Source organism: Heterodontus francisci, chromosome 22 (genome assembly GCF_036365525.1).
Source record: "Heterodontus francisci isolate sHetFra1 chromosome 22, sHetFra1.hap1, whole genome shotgun sequence".
NCBI classification, from domain to species: Eukaryota; Metazoa; Chordata; class Chondrichthyes; order Heterodontiformes; family Heterodontidae; genus Heterodontus; species Heterodontus francisci.
Window position 1 is genome coordinate 38199276 of NC_090392.1, and position 22377 is coordinate 38221652.

General features: G+C 44.0%; 5 non-coding genes across 5 annotated transcripts; all 5 read right to left on the minus strand.

The window, feature by feature from the left end:
* Positions 1-2873: 2873 nt before the first annotated feature.
* trnav-cac (transfer RNA valine (anticodon CAC)) lies at positions 2874-2946 on the minus strand. The gene has a single exon. It is a non-coding gene; the product is annotated as a tRNA-Val (tRNA).
* Positions 2947-9814: 6868 nt separating this feature from the next.
* Positions 9815-9887, minus strand: trnav-aac (transfer RNA valine (anticodon AAC)). The gene has a single exon. It is a non-coding gene; the product is annotated as a tRNA-Val (tRNA).
* A 3410-nt stretch (positions 9888-13297) lies between these two features.
* Positions 13298-13370, minus strand: trnav-aac (transfer RNA valine (anticodon AAC)). The gene has a single exon. It is a non-coding gene; the product is annotated as a tRNA-Val (tRNA).
* A 3407-nt stretch (positions 13371-16777) lies between these two features.
* trnav-aac (transfer RNA valine (anticodon AAC)) lies at positions 16778-16850 on the minus strand. The gene has a single exon. It is a non-coding gene; the product is annotated as a tRNA-Val (tRNA).
* A 3408-nt stretch (positions 16851-20258) lies between these two features.
* Positions 20259-20331, minus strand: trnav-cac (transfer RNA valine (anticodon CAC)). The gene has a single exon. It is a non-coding gene; the product is annotated as a tRNA-Val (tRNA).
* Positions 20332-22377: the final 2046 nt, after the last annotated feature.

Sequence of the window (22377 nt, forward strand, 5' to 3'; positions counted from 1 at the left end):
TACCCGAGCAGTAGAATGCGTAACAGAGGCAGTTAAATAATGGGGGCAAAGCTTCGCTACAGCTACTTAATGTCCTGGTTAGACCCCACCTGGAGTACTCTGCATAGTTCTGGGCATTCCACTTTATAAAGTATACAAATTGGCCAAGGTATACAGGGCAGTTCAGATCCAGCAGAATGTTTTCAGAGTTCAAATGGTTAGATTCGGAGGCCATGTCCCCGCTTCCACAGAGACAGCTGTTGGTTTCCACCTGGTGCCTCACTTACTTCTGAATTTCAAGGTGTAGAATGAAATCAAGCAACGTAACCCAAGTTTGCAATGCATTCCATGCAATCATCAACCACATCATTCCCGTCTTCCTCACCTTAGCTGCACAGCCCTCTAAACGTTGCAATCCACGTCACACAGGATTTGTTCCAGGATTAAACTTTCAGTAGGATTATATTAATATCTGTGCCCGCATCTTGAAATGAGATTCTCAGCGATATCCAACACAAATTGAATTGTATAGATGACAGGCAAATACAGGAAAACAGGTCAGTATGCAACACAATCCCATGGTGCCCATTTTCAGATGCACAATATTCATCTTTTCCAGCAAATGAAAGAATTTTTCAGTGAATCATTTGTAAAGTCAGTGTTAATGACATTTGTGCCTTTCTTTCTTCTCTTTTTGCAACATACTAGCGCCAAAATCCAATTCATGTACATTCATGTTTATTGGGGAGACCAAACGCAGACTGGGTGATCGCTTTGCGGAACACGTCCGCTCAGTCCGCAAGCAGGACCCTGAGCTTCTGGTTGCTTGCCATTTCAAGACTCCCCGCTGCTCTCATGCTTACATCTCTATCCTGGGCTTGCTGCAGTGTTCCAGTGAACAACAACGCAAGCTCGAAAAACAGCATCTCGTTGACCGATTAGTTTAGTTTCGTGATGCAGCACTGAAACAGGCCCTTCGGCCCACCGAGTCTGTGCCGACCATCGACCACCCATTTATACTAATCCTACACGAATTCCATATTCCTACCACATCCCCACCTTCCCTATATTTCCCTCCCACCTACCTTTACTAGGGGCAATTGGGAATGGCCAATTAACCTCTCAACCAGCAAGTCTTTGGCATGTGGGAGGAAACCGGAGCACCCGGAGGAATCCCACGCAGACACAGGGAGAACTTGCAAACACCACACAGGCAGTGCCCAGAATTGAAACCGGGTCGCTGGAGCTGTGAGGCTGCGGTGCTAACCATTGCACACGAGAGCGTGCCGGACTGAACATTGAGTTCAATAATTTCAGATCATGACGGGCCCCCCATTTTACTTTCACTTTTTGTTATTTTTCTTTTTTACATTTTTTACATTTTTTTGTATGTTTATTTTATTTCATCTTAGTTTGTTCAGTTTACTTACCCACTGTTTTGTTTTCATGTTTGTACTTGCTGCTGTTCAATTTTCAGTCCATTAACAGTCCTATCTGTACGAATGCTTTGTCTTTCAACACACCATTAACATATTGTTTGCCTTTGCTCCATGACCTTCTGGTCAGCTATTCTGTGGCCTTGCCCAATCTGCACCTTCTCCTTTGTTATCTCTTGCTCCACCCCCGCTTTACTTGCTTCTAACCTTTGACTTTTCTAATATTTGCCAGTTCTGAAGAAGGGTCACTGAGCCGAAATGTTAACTCTGCTTCTCTCTCCACAGATGCTGCCAGACCTGCTGAGTATTTCCAGAATTTCTTGTTTTTATTTCAGATTTCCAGCATCCACAGTATTTTGCTTTTATTCATGTATATTCTTCCTCAGTTCAATATGAAGGAGCGGGTTGATATGGAGCGGAGCCGCAGTGCATCTCATTTTCAACGCCACCTTGTTAGTTTTCCTGTTACTCGCCGAATGAAGAACAATACAAAGTGATAATTTGGCACGTCTGCCTGTTTCCTTAGCTTCAGTTACAGAATCAGCTGTGTCCGTCTTTAAGGGAGGCAAAGTACTCTTCGAGCTCTGCGTGACGCTGAATAGTTATGTTAATCTGCATCAATAAACCCAGGTATGTCTCTGTTACTGACTGAACAAAACGCTAATAAGTCTGTGAGCGACTGTCATAACTTCAATAACTTTTTCCCCTCTGCGTGTCATGAACCTTTACCCCTTGTCATAATTGCGGCTGCATGTTAAGAGCTGCGTTTTCAAGGTGCTTAAGACACCAAGAATCTGCCTCAGCAGTGGTTAAATTGAAAAGGATTTTTGCCCCTTTTACCCAAAAAGAAATGTTCAGGAGGAGCATTTTCCCCAAACTTGTTTCCACCGGAGATTCACCATTGCAACTCAAAGAAAGTTTCAGTCACTTGGGTGTTCTGTTCGAGCTGCTCGGAGGTTTAGTGGCCCGGATATCATGTGCCTACGTTTTGCTGAGCCTGTGCTTGGTTTCTGGGGAGATTTGGCCCGGGTTGTGCTATTTTACCTCCCTGAGATGGCCAGGAACCTGTTGATTGAGGCAGCAGACCCCTCTTGCTGCTAGCAGCGAGTAATTGGGCAGTGCGGGTCAAAATATTGCGGCGTGCCCCTGTCTCAACGAATGTGGAGCTGGCGAAAGTGAATTGCTGATGTGGTTTTGCCTCGTCTGAAATGAGACTTAGATCAGCTGTTACTCAGCAAGCTAGTGTTGCAGGTTTCTATTCTAATCTGAGCCAAATGAAGTGCAAGTGCGAGGTTTTGAGGAACGTTCTGCAGCATCAGGACTAGAAAGAGGAGCGATTGCAAGGCATTGTGCACACAATGTGCAAGAGAAATAGGACTTTGAGAAATTGTGTTGTGTGAATGGGGAATGTCAATGATTGCATCTTTCGTGGTCAGACGTTTGGCTTTGTTTCGAATATGTTTCTGCCCAGTTTCGAACTGGGGACCTTTTGCATGTGAGACAAACGTGATCACCACTACACTACAGAAACTCAGCACGGTTGCAGGGTTGAGGAAGCTGCGAGTATTGTTAAACTATACAGTCATGATCTATTTGTGGTGCTTGTTTCATTGAAATGCAATTCCACTGTGACATTTTGCAAGGCTGCAGAGGTATTGACCCAGCAATGGACGCTCAGCAGTGCACAACACATTGCCAGGCCATTCAGGCCATCGTACCATTGCCACTTTTTTCAAAGACTTGCCAGTTGGGCCCACTTCCTTCGCTCTGCTTTTGTTTGCCTCTCCTTTCATGCAATTATCCAATTCCCTTTTTTGTAAACTCTCACTTAAGAAACTAAGTTTGGAAGAGGTGCAGCAGCTGCTGCAGTGTCAATGCACAGTGTGCCATCATTGACAAGATTCCCTTCCCCAACCACTCCAAGACATCCACTTGGGATTCTTGCCAAGTTCTGGATTTCATTTCTCATTATTTACTGATTGCACTGACACATATTTGTGCTTTTAAACTCTTTATTTTTATCAAATGCGTCCTTATTTTGCTGATTTGCAACATACAATGTGATTACCCGAGCAGTAGAATGCGTAACAGAGGCAGTTAAATAATGGGGGCGAAGCTTCGCTACAGCTATATAATGTCCTGGTTAGACCCCACCTGGAGTACTCTGCATAGTTCTGGGCATTCCACTTTATAAAGTATACAAATTGGCCTTGGTATACAGGGCAGTTCAGATCCAGCAGAATGTTTTCAGAGTTCAAATGGTTAGATTAGGAAGCCATGTCCCCGCTTCCACAGAGACAGCTGTTGGTTTCCACCTGGTGCCTCACTTGCTTCTGAATTTCAAGGTGTAGAATGAAATCAAGCAACGTAACCCAAGTTTGCAATGCATTCCATGCAATCATCAACCACATCATTCCCGTCTTCCTCACCTTAGCTGCACAGCCCTCTAAACGTTGCATTCCACGTCACACAGGATTTGTTCCAGGATTAAACTTTCAGTAGGATTATATTAATATCTGTGCCCGCATCTTGAAATGAGATTCTCAGCGATATCCAACACAAATTGAATTGTATAGATGACAGGCAAATACAGGAAAACAGGTCAGTATGCAACACAATCCCATGGTGCCTATTTTCAGATGCACAATATTCATCTTTTCCAGCAAATGAAAGAATTTTTCAGTGAATCATTTGTAAAGTCAGTGTTAATGCCATTTGTGCCTTTCTTTCTTCTCGTTTTGCAACATACTGGCGCCTACATCCAATTAATGTATATTCATTTTTATTGGGGAGACCAAACGCAGACTGGGTGATCGCTTTGCGGAACACGTCCGCTCAGTCCGCAAGCAGGACCCTGAGCTTCTGGTTGCTTGCCATTTCAAGACTCCCCGCTGCTCTCATGCTTACATCTTTATCCTGGGCTTGCTGCAGTGTTCCAGTGAACAACAACGCAAGCTTGAAAAACAGCATCTCGTTGACCGATTAGTTTAGTTTCGTGATGCAGCACTGAAACAGGCCCTTCGGCCCACCGAGTCTGTGCCGACCATCGACCACCCATTTATACTAATCCTACACGAATTCCATATTCCTACCACATCCCCACCTTCCCTATATTTCCCTCCCACCTACCTTTACTAGGGGCAATTGGGAATGGCCAATTAACCTATCAACCAGCAAGTCTTTGGCATGTGGGAGGAAACCGGAGGAATCCCACGCAGACACAGGGAGAACTTGCAAACACCACACAGGCAGTGCCCAGAATTGAAACCGGGTCGCTGGAGCTGTGAGGCTGCGGTGTTAACCATTGCACACGAGAGCGTGCTGGACTGAACATTGAGTTCAATAATTTCAGATCATGACGGGCCCCCCATTTTACTTTCACTTTTTGTTATTTTTCTTTTTTACATTTTTTACATTTTTTTGTATGTTTATTTTATTTCATCTTAGTTTGTTCAGTTTACTTACCCACTGTTTTGTTTTCATGTTTGTACTTGCTGCTGTTCAATTTTCAGTCCATTAACAGTCCTATCTGTACGAATGCTTTGTCTTTCAACACACCATTAACATATTGTTTGCCTTTGCTCCATGACCTTCTGGTCAGCTATTCTGTGGCCTTGCCCAATCTGCACCTTCTCCTTTGTTATCTCTTGCTCCACCCCCGCTTTACTTGCTTCTAACCTTTGACTTTTCTAATATTTGCCAGTTCTGAAGAAGGGTCACTGAGCCGAAATGTTAACTCTGCTTCTCTCTCCACAGATGCTGCCAGACCTGCTGAGCATTTCCAGAATTTCTTGTTTTTATTTCAGATTTCCAGCATCCACAGTATTTTGCTTTTATTCATGTATATTCTTCCTCAGTTCAATATGAAGGAGCGGGTTGATATTGAGCGGAGCCGCAGTGCATCTCATTTTCAACGCCACATTGTTAGTTTTCCTGTTACTCGCCGAATGAAGAACAATACAAAGTGATAATCTGGCACGTCTGCCTGTTTCCTTAGCTTCAGTTACAGAATCAGCTGTGTCCGTCTTTAAGGGAGGCAAAGTACTCTTCGAGCTCTGCGTGACGCTGAATAGTTATGTTAATCTGCATCAATAAACCCAGGTATGTCTCTGTTACTGACTGAACAAAACGCTAATAAGTCTGTGAGCGACTGTCATAACTTCAATAACTTTTTCCCCTCTGCGTGTCATGAACCTTTACCCCTTGTCATAATTGCGGCTGCATGTTAAGAGCTGCGTTTTCAAGGTGCTTAAGACACCAAGAATCTGCCGCAGCAGTGGTTAAATTGAAAAGGATTTTTGCCCCTTTTACCCAAAAAGAAATGTTCAGGAGGAGCATTTTCCCCAAACTTGTTTCCACCGGAGATTCATCATTGCAACTCAAAGAAAGTTTCAGTCACTTGGGTGTTCTGTCCGAGCTGCTCGGAGGTTTAGTGGCCCGGATATCATGTGCCTACGTTTTGCTGAGCCTGTGCTTGGTTTCTGGGGAGATTTGGCCCGGGTTGTGCTATTTTACCTCCCTGAGATGGCCAGTAACCTGTTGATTGAGGCAGCAGACCCCTCTTGCTGCCAGCAGCGAGTAATTGGACAGTGCGGGTCAAAATATTGCGGCGTGCCCCTGTCTCAACGAATGTGGAGCTGGCGAAAGTGAATTGCTGATGTGGTTTTGCCTCGTCTGAAATGAGACTTAGATCAGCTGTTACTCAGCAAGCTAGTGTTGCAGGTTTCTCTTCTAATCTGAGCCAAATGAAGTGCAAGTGCTAGGTTTTGAGGAACTTTCTGCAGCATCAGGACTAGAAAGAGGAGCGATTGCAAGGCATTGTGCACACAATGTGCAAGAGAAATAGGACTTTGAGAAATTGTGTTGTGTTAATGGGGAATGTCAATGATTGCATCTATCGTGGTCAGAAGTTTGGGTTTGTTTCGAAAATGTTTCTGCCCAGTTTCGAATTGGGGACCTATTGCGTGTTAGACAAACGTGATCACCACTGCACTACAGAAACTCAACACGGTTACAGGGCTGAGGAAGCTGCAAGTATTGTTAAACTATACAGTCATGATCTATTTGTGGTGCTTGTTTCATTGAAATGCAATTCTACTGTGACATTTTGCAAGGCTGCAGAGGTATTGACCCAGCAATGGACGCTCAGCAGTGCACAACACATTGCCAGGCCATTCAGGCCATCGTACCATTGCCAGTTTTTTCAAAGACTTGCCAGTTGGGCCCATTTCCTTCGCTCTGCTTTTGTTTGCCTCTCCTTTCATGCAATTATCCAATTCCCTTTTTTGTCAACTCTCACTTAAGAAACTAAGTTTGGAAGAGGTGGAGCAGCTGCTGCAGTGTCAATGCACAGTGTGCCATCATTGACAAAGATTCCCTTCCCCAACCACTCCAAGACATCCACTTGGGATTCTTGCCAAGTTCTGGATTTCATTTCTCATTATTTACTGATTGCACTGACACATATTTGTGCTTTTAAACTCTTTATTTTTATCAAATGCGTCCTTATTTTGCTGATTTGCAACATACAATGTGATTACCCGAGCAGTAGAATGCGTAACAGAGGCAGTTAAATAATGGGGGCAAAGCTTCGCTAAAGCTACATAATGTCCTGGTTAGACCCCACCTGGAGTACTCTGCATAGTTCTGGGCATTCCACTTTATAAAGTATACAAATTGGCCTTGGTATACAGGGCAGTTCAGATCCAGCAGAATGTTTTGAGAGTTCAAATGGTTAGATTAGGAAGCCATGTCCCTGCTTCCACAGAGACAGCTGTTGGTTTCCACCTGGTGCCTCACTTGCTTCTGAATTTCAAGGTGTAGAATGAAATCAAGCAACGTAACCCAAGTTTGCAATGCATTCCATGCAATCATCAACCACATCATTCCCGTCTTCCTCACCTTAGCTGCACAGCCCTCTAAACGTTGCAATCCACGTCACACAGGATTTGTTCCAGGATTAAACTTTCAGTAGGATTATATTAATATCTGTGCCCGCATCTTGAAATGAGATTCTCAGCGATATCCAACACAAATTGAATTGTATAGATGACAGGCAAATACAGGAAAACAGGTCAGTATGCAACACAATCCCATGGTGCCCATTTTCAGATGCACAATATTCATATTTTCCAGCAAATGAAAGAATTTTTCAGTGAATCATTTGTAAAGTCAGTGTTAATGACATTTGTGCCTTTCTTTCTTCTCTTTTTGCAACATACTAGCGCCAAAATCCAATTCATGTACATTCATGTTTATTGGGGAGACCAAACGCAGACTGGGTGATCGCTTTGCGGAACACGTCCGCTCAGTCCGCAAGCAGGACCCTGAGCTTCTGGTTGCTTGCCATTTCAAGACTCCCCGCTGCTCTCATGCTTACATCTCTATCCTGGGCTTGCTGCAGTGTTCCAGTGAACAACAACGCAAGCTCGAAAAACAGCATCTCGTTGACCGATTAGTTTAGTTTCGTGAAACAGGCCCTTCGGCCCACCGAGTCTGTGCCGACCATCGACCACCCATTTATACTAATCCTACACGAATTCCATATTCCTACCACATCCCCACCTTCCCTATATTTCCCTACCACCTATCTTTACTAGGGGCAATTGGGAATGGCCAATTAACCTATCAACCAGCAAGTCTTTGGCATGTGGGAGGAAACCGGAGCACCCGGAGGAATCCCACGCAGACACAGGGAGAACTTGCAAACACCACACAGGCAGTGCCCAGAATTGAAACCGGGTCGCTGGAGCTGTGAGGCTGCGGTGCTAACCATTGCACACGAGAGCGTGCCGGACTGAACATTGAGTTCAATAATTTCAGATCATGACGGGCCCCCCATTTTACTTTCACTTTTTGTTATTTTTCTTTTTTACATTTTTTACATTTTTTTGTATGTTTATTTTATTTCATCTTAGTTTGTTCAGTTTACTTACCCACTGTTTTGTTTTCATGTTTGTACTTGCTGCTGTTCAATTTTCAGTCCATTAACAGTCCTATCTGTACGAATGCTTTGTCTTTCAACACACCATTAACATATTGTTTGCCTTTGCTCCATGACCTTCTGGTCAGCTATTCTGTGGCCTTGCCCAATCTGCACCTTCTCCTTTGTTATCTCTTGCTCCACCCCCGCTTTACTTGCTTCTAACCTTTGACTTTTCTAATATTTGCCAGTTCTGAAGAAGGGTCACTGAGCCGAAATGTTAACTCTGCTTCTCTCTCCACAGATGCTGCCAGACCTGCTGAGTATTTCCAGAATTTCTTGTTTTTATTTCAGATTTCCAGCATCCACAGTATTTTGCTTTTATTCATGTATATTCTTCCTCAGTTCAATATGAAGGAGCGGGTTGATATTGAGCGGAGCCGCAGTGCATCTCATTTTCAACGCCACATTGTTAGTTTTCCTGTTACTCGCCGAATGAAGAACAATACAAAGTGATAATCTGGCACGTCTGCCTGTTTCCTTAGCTTCAGTTACAGAATCAGCTGTGTCCGTCTTTAAGGGAGGCAAAGTACTCTTCGAGCTCTGCGTGACGCTGAATAGCTATGTTAATCTGCATCAATAAACCCAGGTATGTCTCTGTTACTGACTGAACAAAACGCTAATAAGTCTGTGAGCGACTGTCATAACTTAAATAACTTTTTCCCCTCTGCGTGTCATGAACCTTTACCCCTTGTCATAATTGCGGCTGCATGTTAAGAGCTGCGTTTTCAAGATGCTTAAGACACCAAGAATCTGCCGCAGCAGTGGTTAAATTGAAAAGGATTTTTGCCCCTTTTACCCAAAAAGAAATGTTCAGGAGGAGCATTTTCCCCAAACTTGTTTCCACCGGAGATTCACCATTGCAACTCAAAGAAAGTTTCAGTCACTTGGGTGTTCTGTTCGAGCTGCTCGGAGGTTTAGTGGCCCGGATATCATGTGCCTACGTTTTGCTGAGCCTGTGCTTGGTTTCTGGGGAGATTTGGCCCGGGTTGTGCTATTTTACCTCCCTGAGATGGCCAGTAACCTGTTGATTGAGGCAGCAGACCCCTCTTGCTGCTAGCAGCGAGTAATTGGACAGTGCGGGTCAAAATATTGCGGCGTGCCCCTGTCTCAACGAATATGGAGCTGGCGAAAGTGAATTGCTGATGTGGTTTTGCCTCGTCTGAAATGAGACTTAGATCAGCTGTTACTCAGCAAGTGCGTGTTGCAGGTTTCTATTCTAATCTGAGCCAAATGAAGTGCAAGTGCTAGGTTTTGAGGAACTTTCTGCAGCATCAGGACTAGAAAGAGGAGCGATTGCAAGGCATTGTGCACACAATGTGCAAGAGAAATAGGACTTTGAGAAATTGTGTTGTGTTTATGGGGAATGTCAATGATTGCATCTTTCGTGGTTAGACGTTTGGGTTTGTTTCGGAAATGTTTCTGCCCAGTTTTGAACTGGGGACTTTTTGCGTGTTGGACAAACGTGATCACCACTACACTACAGAAACTCAGCACGGTTGCAGGGTTGAGGAAGCTGCAAGTATTGTTAAACTATACAGTCATGATCTATTTGTGGTGCTTGTTTCATTGAAATGCAATTCCACTGTGACATTTTGCAAGGCTGCAGAGGTATTGACCCAGCAATGGACGCTCAGCAGTGCACAACACATTGCCAGGCCATTCAGGCCATCGTACCATTGCCACTTTTTTCAAAGACTTGCCAGTTGGGCCCACTTCCTTCGCTCTGCTTTTGTTTGCCTCTCCTTTCATGCAATTATCCAATTCCCTTTTTTGTAAACTCTCACTTAAGAAACTAAGTTTGGAAGAGGTGCAGCAGCTGCTGCAGTGTCAATGCACAGTGTGCCATCATTGACAAGATTCCCTTCCCCAACCACTCCAAGACATCCACTTGGGATTCTTGCCAAGTTCTGGATTTCATTTCTCATTCTTTACTGATTGCACTGACACATATTTGTGCTTTTAAACTCTTTATTTTTTTTATCAAATGCGTCCTTATTTTGCTGATTTGCAACATACAATGTGATTACCCGAGCAGCAGAATGCGTAACAGAGGCAGTTAAATAATGGGGGCGAAGCTTCGCAACAGCTATATAATGTCCTGGTTAGACCCCACCTGGAGTACTCTGCATAGTTCTGGGCATTCCACTTTATAAAGTATACAAATTGGCCTTGGTATACAGGGCAGTTCAGATCCAGCAGAATGTTTTGAGAGTTCAAATGGTTAGATTAGGAAGCCATGTCCCTGCTTCCACAGAGACAGCTGTTGGTTTCCACCTGGTGCCTCACTTGCTTCTGAATTTCAAGGTGTAGAATGAAATCAAGCAACGTAACCCAAGTTTGCAATGCATTCCATGCAATCATCAACCACATCATTCCCGTCTTCCTCACCTTAGCTGCACAGCCCTCTAAACGTTGCAATCCACGTCACACAGGATTTGTTCCAGGATTAAACTTTCAGTAGGATTATATTAATATCTGTGCCCGCATCTTGAAATGAGATTCTCAGCGATATCCAACACAAATTGAATTGCATAGATGACAGGCAAATACAGGAAAACAGGTCAGTATGCAACACAATCCCATGGTGCCTATTTTCAGATGCACAATATTCATCTTTTCCAGCAAATGAAAGAATTTTTCAGTGAATCATTTGTAAAGTCAGTGTTAATGCCATTTGTGCCTTTCTTTCTTCTCGTTTTGCAACATACTGGCGCCTAAATCCAATTAATGTATATTCATGTTTATTGGGGAGACCAAACGCAGACTGGGTGATCGCTTTGCGGAACACGTCCGCTCAGTCTGCAAGCAGGACCCTGAGCTTCTGGTTGCTTGCCATTTCAAGACTCCCCGCTGCTCTCATGCTTACATCTTTATCCTGGGCTTGCTGCAGTGTTCCAGTGAACACCAACGCAAGCTCGAAAAACAGCATCTCGTTGACCGATTAGTTTAGTTTCGTGATGCAGCACTGAAACAGGCCCTTCGGCCCACCGAGTCTGTGCCGACCATCGACCACCCATTTATACTAATCCTACACGAATTCCATATTCCTACCACATCCCCACCTTCCCTATATTTCCCTACCACCTACCTTTACTAGGGGCAATTGGGAATGGCCAATTAACCTATCAACCAGCAAGTCTTTGGCATGTGGGAGGAAACCGGAGCACCCGGAGGAATCCCACGCAGACACAGGGAGAACTTGCAAACACCACACAGGCAGTGCCCAGAATTGAAACCGGGTCGCTGGAGCTGTGAGGCTGCGGTGCTAACCATTGCACACGAGAGCGTGCCGGACTGAACATTGAGTTCAATAATTTCAGATCATGACGGGCCCCCCATTTTACTTTCACTTTTTGTTATTTTTCTTTTTTACATTTTTTACATTTTTTTGTATGTTTATTTTATTTCATCTTAGTTTGTTCAGTTTACTTACCCACTGTTTTGTTTTCATGTTTGTACTTGCTGCTGTTCAATTTTCAGTCCATTAACAGTCCTATCTGTACGAATGCTTTGTCTTTCAACACACCATTAACATATTGTTTGCCTTTGCTCCATGACCTTCTGGTCAGCTATTCTGTGGCCTTGCCCAATCTGCACCTTCTCCTTTGTTATCTCTTGCTCCACCCCCGCTTTACTTGCTTCTAACCTTTGACTTTTCTAATATTTGCCAGTTCTGAAGAAGGGTCACTGAGCCGAAATGTTAACTCTGCTTCTCTCTCCACAGATGCTGCCAGACCTGCTGAGTATTTCCAGAATTTCTTGTTTTTATTTCAGATTTCCAGCATCCACAGTATTTTGCTTTTATTCATGTATATTCTTCCTCAGTTCAATATGAAGGAGCGGGTTGATATTGAGCGGAGCCGCAGTGCATCTCATTTTCAACACCACATTGTTAGTTTTCCTGTTACTCGCCGAATGAAGAACAATACAAAGTGATAATCTGGCACGTCTGCCTGTTTCCTTAGCTTCAGTTACAGAATCAGCTGTGTCCGTCTTTAAGGGAGGCAAAGTACTCTTCGAGCTCTGCGTGACGCTGAATAGTTATGTTAATCTGCATCAATAAACCCAGGTATGTCTCTGTTACTGACTGAACAAAACGCTAATAAGTCTGTGAGCGACTGTCATAACTTCAATAACTTTTTCCCCTCTGCGTGTCATGAACCTTTACCCCTTGTCATAATTGCGGCTGCATTTTAAGAGCTGCGTTTTCAAGGTGCTTAAGACACCAAGAATCTGCCGCAGCAGTGGTTAAATTGAAAAGGATTTTTGCCCCTTTTACCCAAAAAGAAATGTTCAGGAGGAGCATTTTCCCCAAACTTGTTTCCACCGGAGATTCATCATTGCAACTCAAAGAAAGTTTCAGTCACTTGGGTGTTATGTTCGAGCTGCTCGGAGGTTTAGTGGCCCGGATATCATGTGCCTACGTTTTGCTGAGCCTGTGCTTGGTTTCTGGGGAGATTTGGCCCGGGTTGTGCTATTTTACCTCCCTGAGATGGCCAGTAACCTGTTGATTGAGGCAGCAGACCCCTCTTGCTGCCAGCAGCGAGTAATTGGACAGTGCGGGTCAAAATATTGCGGCGTGCCCCTGTCTCAACGAACGTGGAGCTGGCGAAAGTGAATTGCTGATGTGGTTTTGCCTCGTCTGAAATGAGACTTAGATCAGCTGTGACTCAGCAAGCTAGTGTTGCAGGTTTCTATTCTAATCTGAGCCAAATGAAGTGCAAGTGCTAGGTTTTGAGGAACTTTCTGCAGCATCAGGACTAGAAAGAGGAGCGATGGCAAGGCATTGTGCACACAATGTGCAAGAGAAATAGGACTTTGAGAAATTGTGTTGTGTTTATGGGGAATGTCAATGATTGCATCTTTCGTGGTCAGATGTTTGGGTTTGTTTCGAAAATGTTTCTGCCCAGTTTTGAACTGGGGACTTTTTGCGTGTTAGATAAACGTGATCACCACTACACTACAGAAACTCATCAGGGTTGCAGGGCTGAGGAAGCTGCAAGTATTGTTAAACTATACAGTCATGATCTATTTGTGGTGCTTGTTTCATTGAAATGCAATTCCACTGTGACATTTTGCAAGGCTGCAGAGGTATTGACCCAGCAATAGACGCTCAGCAGTGCACAACACATTGCCAGGCCATTCAGGCCATCGTACCATTGCCACTTTTTTCAAAGACTTGCCAGTTGGGCCCACTTCCTTCGCTCTGCTTTTGTTTGCCTCTCCTTTCATGCAATTATCCAATTCCCTTTTTTGTAAACTCTCACTTAAGAAACTAAGTTTGGAAGAGGTGCAGCAGCTGCTGCAGTGTCAATGCACAGTGTGCCATCATTGACAAGATTCCCTTCCCCAACCACTCCAAGACATCCACTTGGGATTCTTGCCAAGTTCTGGATTTCATTTCTCATTATTTACTGATTGCACTGACACATATTTGTGCTTTTAAACTCTTTATTTTTATCAAATGCGTCCTTATTTTGCTGATTTGCAACATACAATGTGATTACCCGAGCAGTAGAATGCGTAACAGAGGCAGTTAAATAATGGGGGTGAAGCTTCGCTACAGCTATATAATGTCCTGGTAAGACCCCACCTGGAGTACTCTGCATAGTTCTGGGCATTCCACTTTATAAAGTATACAAATTGGCCTTGGTATACAGGGCAGTTCAGATCCAGCAGAATGTTTTCAGAGTTCAAATGGTTAGATTAGGAAGCCATGTCCCCGCTTCCACAGAGACAGCTGTTGGTTTCCACCTGGTGCCTCACTTGCTTCTGAATTTCAAGGTGTAGAATGAAATCAAGCAACGTAACCCAAGTTTGCAATGCATTCCATGCAATCATCAACCACATCATTCCCGTCTTCCTCACCTTAGCTGCACAGCCCTCTAAACGTTGCAATCCACGTCACACAGGATTTGTTCCAGGATTAAACTTTCAGTAGGATTATATTAATATCTGTGCCCGCATCTTGAAATGAGATTCTCAGCGATATCCAACACAAATTGAATTGCATAGATGACAGGCAAATACAGGAAAACAGGTCAGTATGCAACACAATCCCATGGTGCCTATTTTCAGATGCACAATATTCATCTTTTCCAGCAAATGAAAGAATTTTTCAGTGAATCATTTGTAAAGTCAGTGTTAATGCCATTTGTGCCTTTCTTTCTTCTCGTTTTGCAACATACTGGCGCCTAAATCCAATTAATGTATATTCATGTTTATTGGGGAGACCAAACGCAGACTGGGTGATCGCTTTGCGGAACACGTCCGCTCAGTCTGCAAGCAGGACCCTGAGCTTCTGGTTGCTTGCCATTTCAAGACTCCCCGCTGCTCTCATGCTTACATCTTTATCCTGGGCTTGCTGCAGTGTTCCAGTGAACAACAACGCAAGCTCGAAAAACAGCATCTCGTTGACCGATTAGTTTAGTTTCGTGATGCAGCACTGAAACAGGCCCTTCGGCCCACCGAGTCTGTGCCGACCATCGACCACCCATTTATACTAATCCTACACGAATTCCATATTCCTACCACATCCCCACCTTCCCTATATTTCCCTACCACCTACCTTTACTAGGGGCAATTGGGAATGGCCAATTAACCTATCAACCAGCAAGTCTTTGGCATGTGGGAGGAAACCGGAGCACCCGGAGGAATCCCACGCAGACACAGGGAGAACTTGCAAATACCACACAGGCAGTGCCCAGAATTGAAACCGGGTCGCTGGAGCTGTGAGGCTGCGGTGCTAACCATTGCACACGAGAGCGTGCCGGACTGAACATTGAGTTCAATAATTTCAGATCATGACGGGCCCCCCATTTTACTTTCACTTTTTGTTATTTTTCTTTTTTACATTTTTTACATTTTTTTGTATGTTTATTTTATTTCATCTTAGTTTGTTCAGTTTACTTACCCACTGTTTTGTTTTCATGTTTGTACTTGCTGCTGTTCAATTTTCAGTCCATTAACAGTCCTATCTGTACGAATGCTTTGTCTTTCAACACACCATTAACATATTGTTTGCCTTTGCTCCATGACATTCTGGTCAGCTTTTCTGTGGCCTTGCCCAATCTGCACCTTCTCCTTTGTTATCTCTTGCTCCACCCCCGCTTTACTTGCTTCTAACCTTTGACTTTTCTAATATTTGCCAGTTCTGAAGAAGGGTCACTGAGCCGAAATGTTAACTCTGCTTCTCTCTCCACAGATGCTGCCAGACCTGCTGAGTATTTCCAGAATTTCTTGTTTTTATTTCAGATTTCCAGCATCCACAGTATTTTGCTTTTATTCATGTATATTCTTCCTCAGTTCAATATGAAGGAGCGGGTTGATATTGAGCGGAGCCGCAGTGCATCTCATTTTCAACACCACATTGTTAGTTTTCCTGTTACTCGCCGAATGAAGAACAATACAAAGTGATAATCTGGCACGTCTGCCTGTTTCCTTAGCTTCAGTTACAGAATCAGCTGTGTCCGTCTTTAAGGGAGGCAAAGTACTCTTCGAGCTCTGCGTGACGCTGAATAGTTATGTTAATCTGCATCAATAAACCCAGGTATGTCTCTGTTACTGACTGAACAAAACGCTAATAAGTCTGTGAGCGACTGTCATAACTTCAATAACTTTTTCCCCTCTGCGTGTCATGAACCTTTACCCCTTGTCATAATTGCGGCTGCATGTTAAGAGCTGCGTTTTCAAGGTGCTTAAGACACCAAGAATCTGCCGCAGCAGTGGTTAAATTGAAAAGGATTTTTGCCCCTTTTACCCAAAAAGAAATGTTCAGGAGGAGCATTTTCCCCAAACTTGTTTCCACCGGAGATTCATCATTGCAACTCAAAGAAAGTTTCAGTCACTTGGGTGTTCTGTTCGAGCTGCTCGGAGGTTTAGTGGCCCGGATATCATGTGCCTACGTTTTGCTGAGCCTGTGCTTGGTTTCTGGGGAGATTTGGCCCGGGTTGTGCTATTTTACCTCCCTGAGATGGCCAGTAACCTGTTGATTGAGGCAGCAGACCCCTCTTGCTGCCAGCAGCGAGTAATTGGACAGTGCGGGTCAAAATATTGCGGCGTGCCCCTGTCTCAACGAACGTGGAGCTGGCGAAAGTGAATTGCTGATGTGGTTTTGCCTCGTCTGAAATGAGACTTAGATCAGCTGTTACTCAGCAAGCTAGTGTTGCAGGTTTCTATTCTAATCTGAGCCAAATGAAGTGCAAGTGCTAGGTTTTGAGGAACTTTCTGCAGCATCAGGACTAGAAAGAGGAGCGATGGCAAGGCATTGTGCACACAATGTGCAAGAGAAATAGGACTTTGAGAAATTGTGTTGTGTTTATGGGGAATGTCAATGATTGCACCCATCGTGGTCAGACGTTTGGGTTTGTTTCGAAAATGTTTCTGCCCAGTTTTGAACTGGGGACTTTTTGCGTGTTAGACAAACGTGATCACCACTACACTACAGAAACTCAGCACGGTTGCAGGGCTGAGGAAGCTGCAAGTATTGTTAAACTATACAGTCATGATCTATTTGTGGTGCTTGTTTCATTGAAATGCAATTCCACTGTGACATTTTGCAAGGCTGCAGAGGTATTGACCCAGCAATGGACGCTCAGCAGTGCACAACACATTGCCAGGCCATTCAGGCCATCGTACCATTGCCACTTTTTTCAAAGACTTGCCAGTTGGGCCCACTTCCTTCGCTCTGCTTTTGTTTGCCTCTCCTTTCATGCAATTATCCAATTCCCTTTTTTGTAAACTCTCACTTAAGAAACTAAGTTTGGAAGAGGTGCAGCAGCTGCTGCAGTGTCAATGCACAGTGTGCCATCATTGACAAGATTCCCTTCCCCAACCACTCCAAGACATCCACTTGGGATTCTTGCCAAGTTCTGGATTTCATTTCTCATTATTTACTGATTGCACTGACACATATTTGTGCTTTTAAACTCTTTATTTTTATCAAATGCGTCCTTATTTTGCTGATTTGCAACATACAATGTGATTACCCGAGCAGTAGAATGCGTAACAGAGGCAGTTAAATAATGGGGGCGAAGCTTCGCTACAGCTATATAATGTCCTGGTAAGACCCCACCTGGAGTACTCTGCATAGTTCTGGGCATTCCACTTTATAAAGTATACAAATTGGCCTTGGTATACAGGGCAGTTCAGATCCAGCAGAATGTTTTCAGAGTTCAAATGGTTAGATTAGGAAGCCATGTCCCCGCTTCCACAGAGACAGCTGTTGGTTTCCACCTGGTGCCTCACTTGCTTCTGAATTTCAAGGTGTAGAATGAAATCAAGCAACGTAACCCAAGTTTGCAATGCATTCCATGCAATCATCAACCACATCATTCCCGTCTTCCTCACCTTAGCTGCACAGCCCTCTAAACGTTGCAATCCACGTCACACAGGATTTGTTCCAGGATTAAACTTTCAGTAGGATTATATTAATATCTGTGTCCGCATCTTGAAATGAGATTCTCAGCGATATCCAACACAAATTGAATTGCATAGATGACAGGCAAATACAGGAAAACAGATCAGTATGCAACACAATCCCATGGTGCCTATTTTCAGATGCACAATATTCATCTTTTCCAGCAAATGAAAGAATTTTTCAGTGAATCATTTGTAAAGTCAGTGTTAATGCCATTTGTGCCTTTCTTTCTTCTCGTTTTGCAACATACTGGCGCCTAAATCCAATTAATGTATATTCATGTTTATTGGGGAGACCAAACGCAGACTGGGTGATCGCTTTGCGGAACACGTCCGCTCAGTCCCCAAGCAGGTCCCTGAGCTTCTGGTTGCTTGCCATTTCAAGACTCCCCGCTGCTCTCATGCTCACATCTCTATCCTGGGCTTGCTGTAGTGTTCAAGTGAACAACAACGCAAGCTCGAAAAACAGCATCTCGTTGACCGATTAGTTTAGTTTCGTGATGCAGCACTGAAACAGGCCCTTCGGCCCACCGAGTCTGTGCCGACCATCGACCACCCATTTATACTAATCCTACACGAATTCCATATTCCTACCACATCCCCACTTTCCCTATATTTCCCTACCACCTACCTTTACTAGGGGCAATTGGGAATGGCCAATTAACCTATCAACCAGCAAGTCTTTGGCATGTGGGAGGAAACCGGAGCACCCGGAGGAATCCCACGCAGACACAGGGAGAACTTGCAAACACCACACAGGCAGTGCCCAGAATTGAAACCGGGTCGCTGGAGCTGTGAGGCTGCGGTGCTAACCACTGCACACGAGAGCGTGCCGGACTGAATATCGAGTTCAATAATTTCAGATCATGACGGGCCCCCCATTTTACTTTCACTTTTTGTTATTTTTCTTTTTTACATTTTTTACATTTTTTTGTATGTTTATTTTATTTCATCTTAGTTTGTTCAGTTTACTTACCCACTGTTTTGTTTTCATGTTTGTACTTGCTGCTGTTCAATTTTCAGTCCGTTAACAGTCCTATCTGTACTAATGCTTTGTCTTTCAACACACCATTAACATATTGTTTGCCTTTGCTCCATGACCTTCTGGTCAGCTATTCTGTGGCCTTGCCCAATCTACACCTTCTCCTTTGTTATCTCTTGCTCCACCCCCGCTTTACTTGCTTCTAACCTTTGACTTTTCTAATATTTGCCAGTTCTGAAGAAGGGTCACTGAGCCGAAATGTTAACTCTGCTTCTCTCTCCACAGATGCTGCCAGACCTGCTGAGTAATTCCAGAATTTCTTGCTTTTATTTCAGATTTCCAGCATCCACAGTATTTTGCTTTTATTCATGTATAGTCTTCCTCAGTTCAATATGAAGGAGCGGGTTGATATTGAGCGGAGCCGCAGTGCATCTCATTTTCAACGCCACCTTGTTAGTTTTCCTGTTACTCGCCAAATGAAGAAAAATACAAAGTGATAATTTGGCACGTCTGCCTGTTTCCTTAGCTTCAGTTACAGAATCAGCTGTGTCCATCTTTAAGGGAGGCAAAGTACTCTTCGCGGCTCTGCGTGATGCTGAATAGTTATGTTAATCTGCATCAATAAACCCAGGTATGTCTCTGTTACTGACTGAACAAAACGCTAATAGGTCTGTGAGCGAATGTCATAACTTAAATAACATTTTCCCCTCTGCGTGTCATGAACCTTTACCCCTTGTCATAATTGCGGCTGCATGTTCAGAGCTGCGTTGTCAAGGTGCTTAAGACACCAAGAATCTGCTGCAGCAGTGGTTAAATTGAAAAGGATTTTTGCCCCTTTTACCCAAAAAGAAATGTTCAGGAGGAGCATTTTCCCCAAACTTGTTTCCACCGGAGATTCATCATTGCAACTCAAAGAAAGTTTCAGTCACTTGGGTGTTCTGTTCGAGCTGCTCGGAGGTTTAGTGGCCCGGATATCATGTGCCTACGTTGTGCTGAGCCTGTGCTTGGTTTCTGGGGAGATTTGGCCCGGGTTGTGCTATTTTACCTCCCTGAGATGGCCAGTAACCTGTTGATTGAGGCAGCAGACCCCTCTTGCTGCGAGCAGCGAGTAATTGGACAGTGCGGGTTAAAATATTGCGGCGTGCCCCTGTCTCAACGAATGTGGAGCTGGCGAAAGTGAATTGCTGATGTGCTTTTGCCTCGTCTGAAATGAGACTTAGATCAGCTGTGACTTAGCAAGCTCGTGTTGCAGGTTTCTATTCTAATCTGAGCCAAATGAAGTGCAAGTGCTAGGTTTTGAGGAACTTTCTGCAGCATCAGGACAAGAAAGAGGAGCGATTGCAAGGCATTGTGCACACAATGTGCAAGAGAAATAGGACTTTGAGAAATTGTGTTGTGTTAATGGGGAATGTCAATGATTGCATCCATCGTGGTCAGACGTTTGGGTTTGTTTCGAAAATGTTTCTGCCCAGTTTCGAACTGTGGACCTTTTGCGTGTGAGACAAACGTGATCACCACTACACTACAGAAACTCAGCACGATTGCAAGGCTGAGGAAGCTGCAAGTATTGTTAAACTATACAGTCATGATCTATTTGTGGTGCTTGTTTCATTGAAATGCAATTCCACTGTGACATTTTGCAAGGCTGCAGAGGTATTGACCCAGCAGTGGACGCTCAGCAGTGCACAACACATTGCCAGGCCATTCAGGCCATCGTACCATTGCCACTTTTTTCAAAGACTTGCCAGTTGGGCCCACTTCCTTCGCTCTGCTTTTGTTTGCCTCTCCTTTCATGCAATTATCCAATTCCCTTTTTTGTAAACTCTCACTTAAGAAACTAAGTTTGGAAGAGGTGCAGCAGCTGCTGCAGTGTCAATGCACAGTGTGCCATCATTGACAAGATTCCCTTCCCCAACCACTCCAAGACATCCACTTGGGATTCTTGCCAAGTTCTGGATTTCATTTCTCATTATTTACTGATTGCACTGACGCATATTTGTGCTTTTAAACTCTTTATTTTTATCAAATGCGTCCTTATTTTGCTGATTTGCAACATACAATGTGATTACCCGAGCAGTAGAATGCGTAACAGAGGCAGTTAAATAATGGGGGCGAAGCTTTGCTACAGCTATATAATGTACTGGTTAGACCCCACCTGGAGTGCTCTGCATAGTTCTGGGCATTCCACTTTATAAAGTATACAAATTGGCCTTGGTATACAGGGCAGTTCAGATCCAGCAGAATGTTTTCAGAGTTCAAATGGTTAGATTAGGAAGCCATGTCCCTGCTTCCACAGAGACAGCTGTTGGTTTCCACCTGGTGCCTCACTTGCTTCTGAATTTCAAGGTGTAGAATGAAATCAAGCAACGTAACCCAAGTTTGCAATGCATTCCATGCAATCATCAACCACATCATTCCCGTCTTCCTCACCTTAGCTGCACAGCCCTCTAAACGTTGCAATCCACGTCACACAGGATTTGTTCCAGGATTAAACTTTCAGTAGGATTATATTAATATCTGTGCCCGCATCTTGAAATGAGATTCTCAGCGATATCCAACACAAATTGAATTGTATAGATGACAGGCAAATACAGGAAAACAGGTCAGTATGCAACACAATCCCATGGTGCCTATTTTCAGATGCACAATATTCATCTTTACCAGCAAATGAAAGAATTTTTCAGTGAATCATTTGTAAAGTCAGTGTTAATGCCATTTGTGCCTTTCTTTCTTCTCGTTTTGCAACATACTGGCGCCTAAATCCAATTAATGTATATTCATATTTGTTGGGGAGACCAAACGCAGACTGGGTGATCGCTTTGCGGAACACGTCCGCTCAGTCCGCAAGCTGGACCCTGAGCTTCTGGTTGCTTGCCATTTCAAGACTCCCCGCTGCTCTCATGCTCACATCTCTATCCTGGGCTTGCTGTAGTGTTCAAGTGAACAACAACGCAAGCTCGAAAAACAGCATCTCGTTGACCGATTAGTTTAGTTTCGTGATGCAGCACTGAAACAGGCCTTCGGCCCACCGAGTCTGTGCCGACCATCGACCACCCATTTATACTAATCCTACACGAATTCCATATTCCTACCACATCCCCACCTTCCCTATATTTCCCTATCACCTACCTTTACTAGGGGCAATTGGGAATGGCCAATTAACCTATCAACCAGCAAGTCTTTGGCATGTGGGAGGAAACCGGAGCACCCGGAGGAATCCCACGCAGACACAGGGAGAACTTGCAAACACCACACAGGCAGTGCCCAGAATTGAAACCGGGTCACTGGAGCTGTGAGGCTGCGGTGCTAACCATTGCACACGAGAGCGTGCCGGACTGAATATTGAGTTCAATAATTTCAGATCATGACGGGCCCCCCATTTTACTTTCACTTTTTGTTATTTTTCTTTTTTACATTTTTTGCATTTTTTTGTATGTTTATTTTATTTCATCTTAGTTTGTTCAGTTTACTTACCCACTGTTTTGTTTTCATGTTTGTACTTGCTGCTGTTCAATTTTCAGTCCGTTAACAGTCCTATCTGTACTAATGCTTTGTCTTTCAACACACCATTAACATAT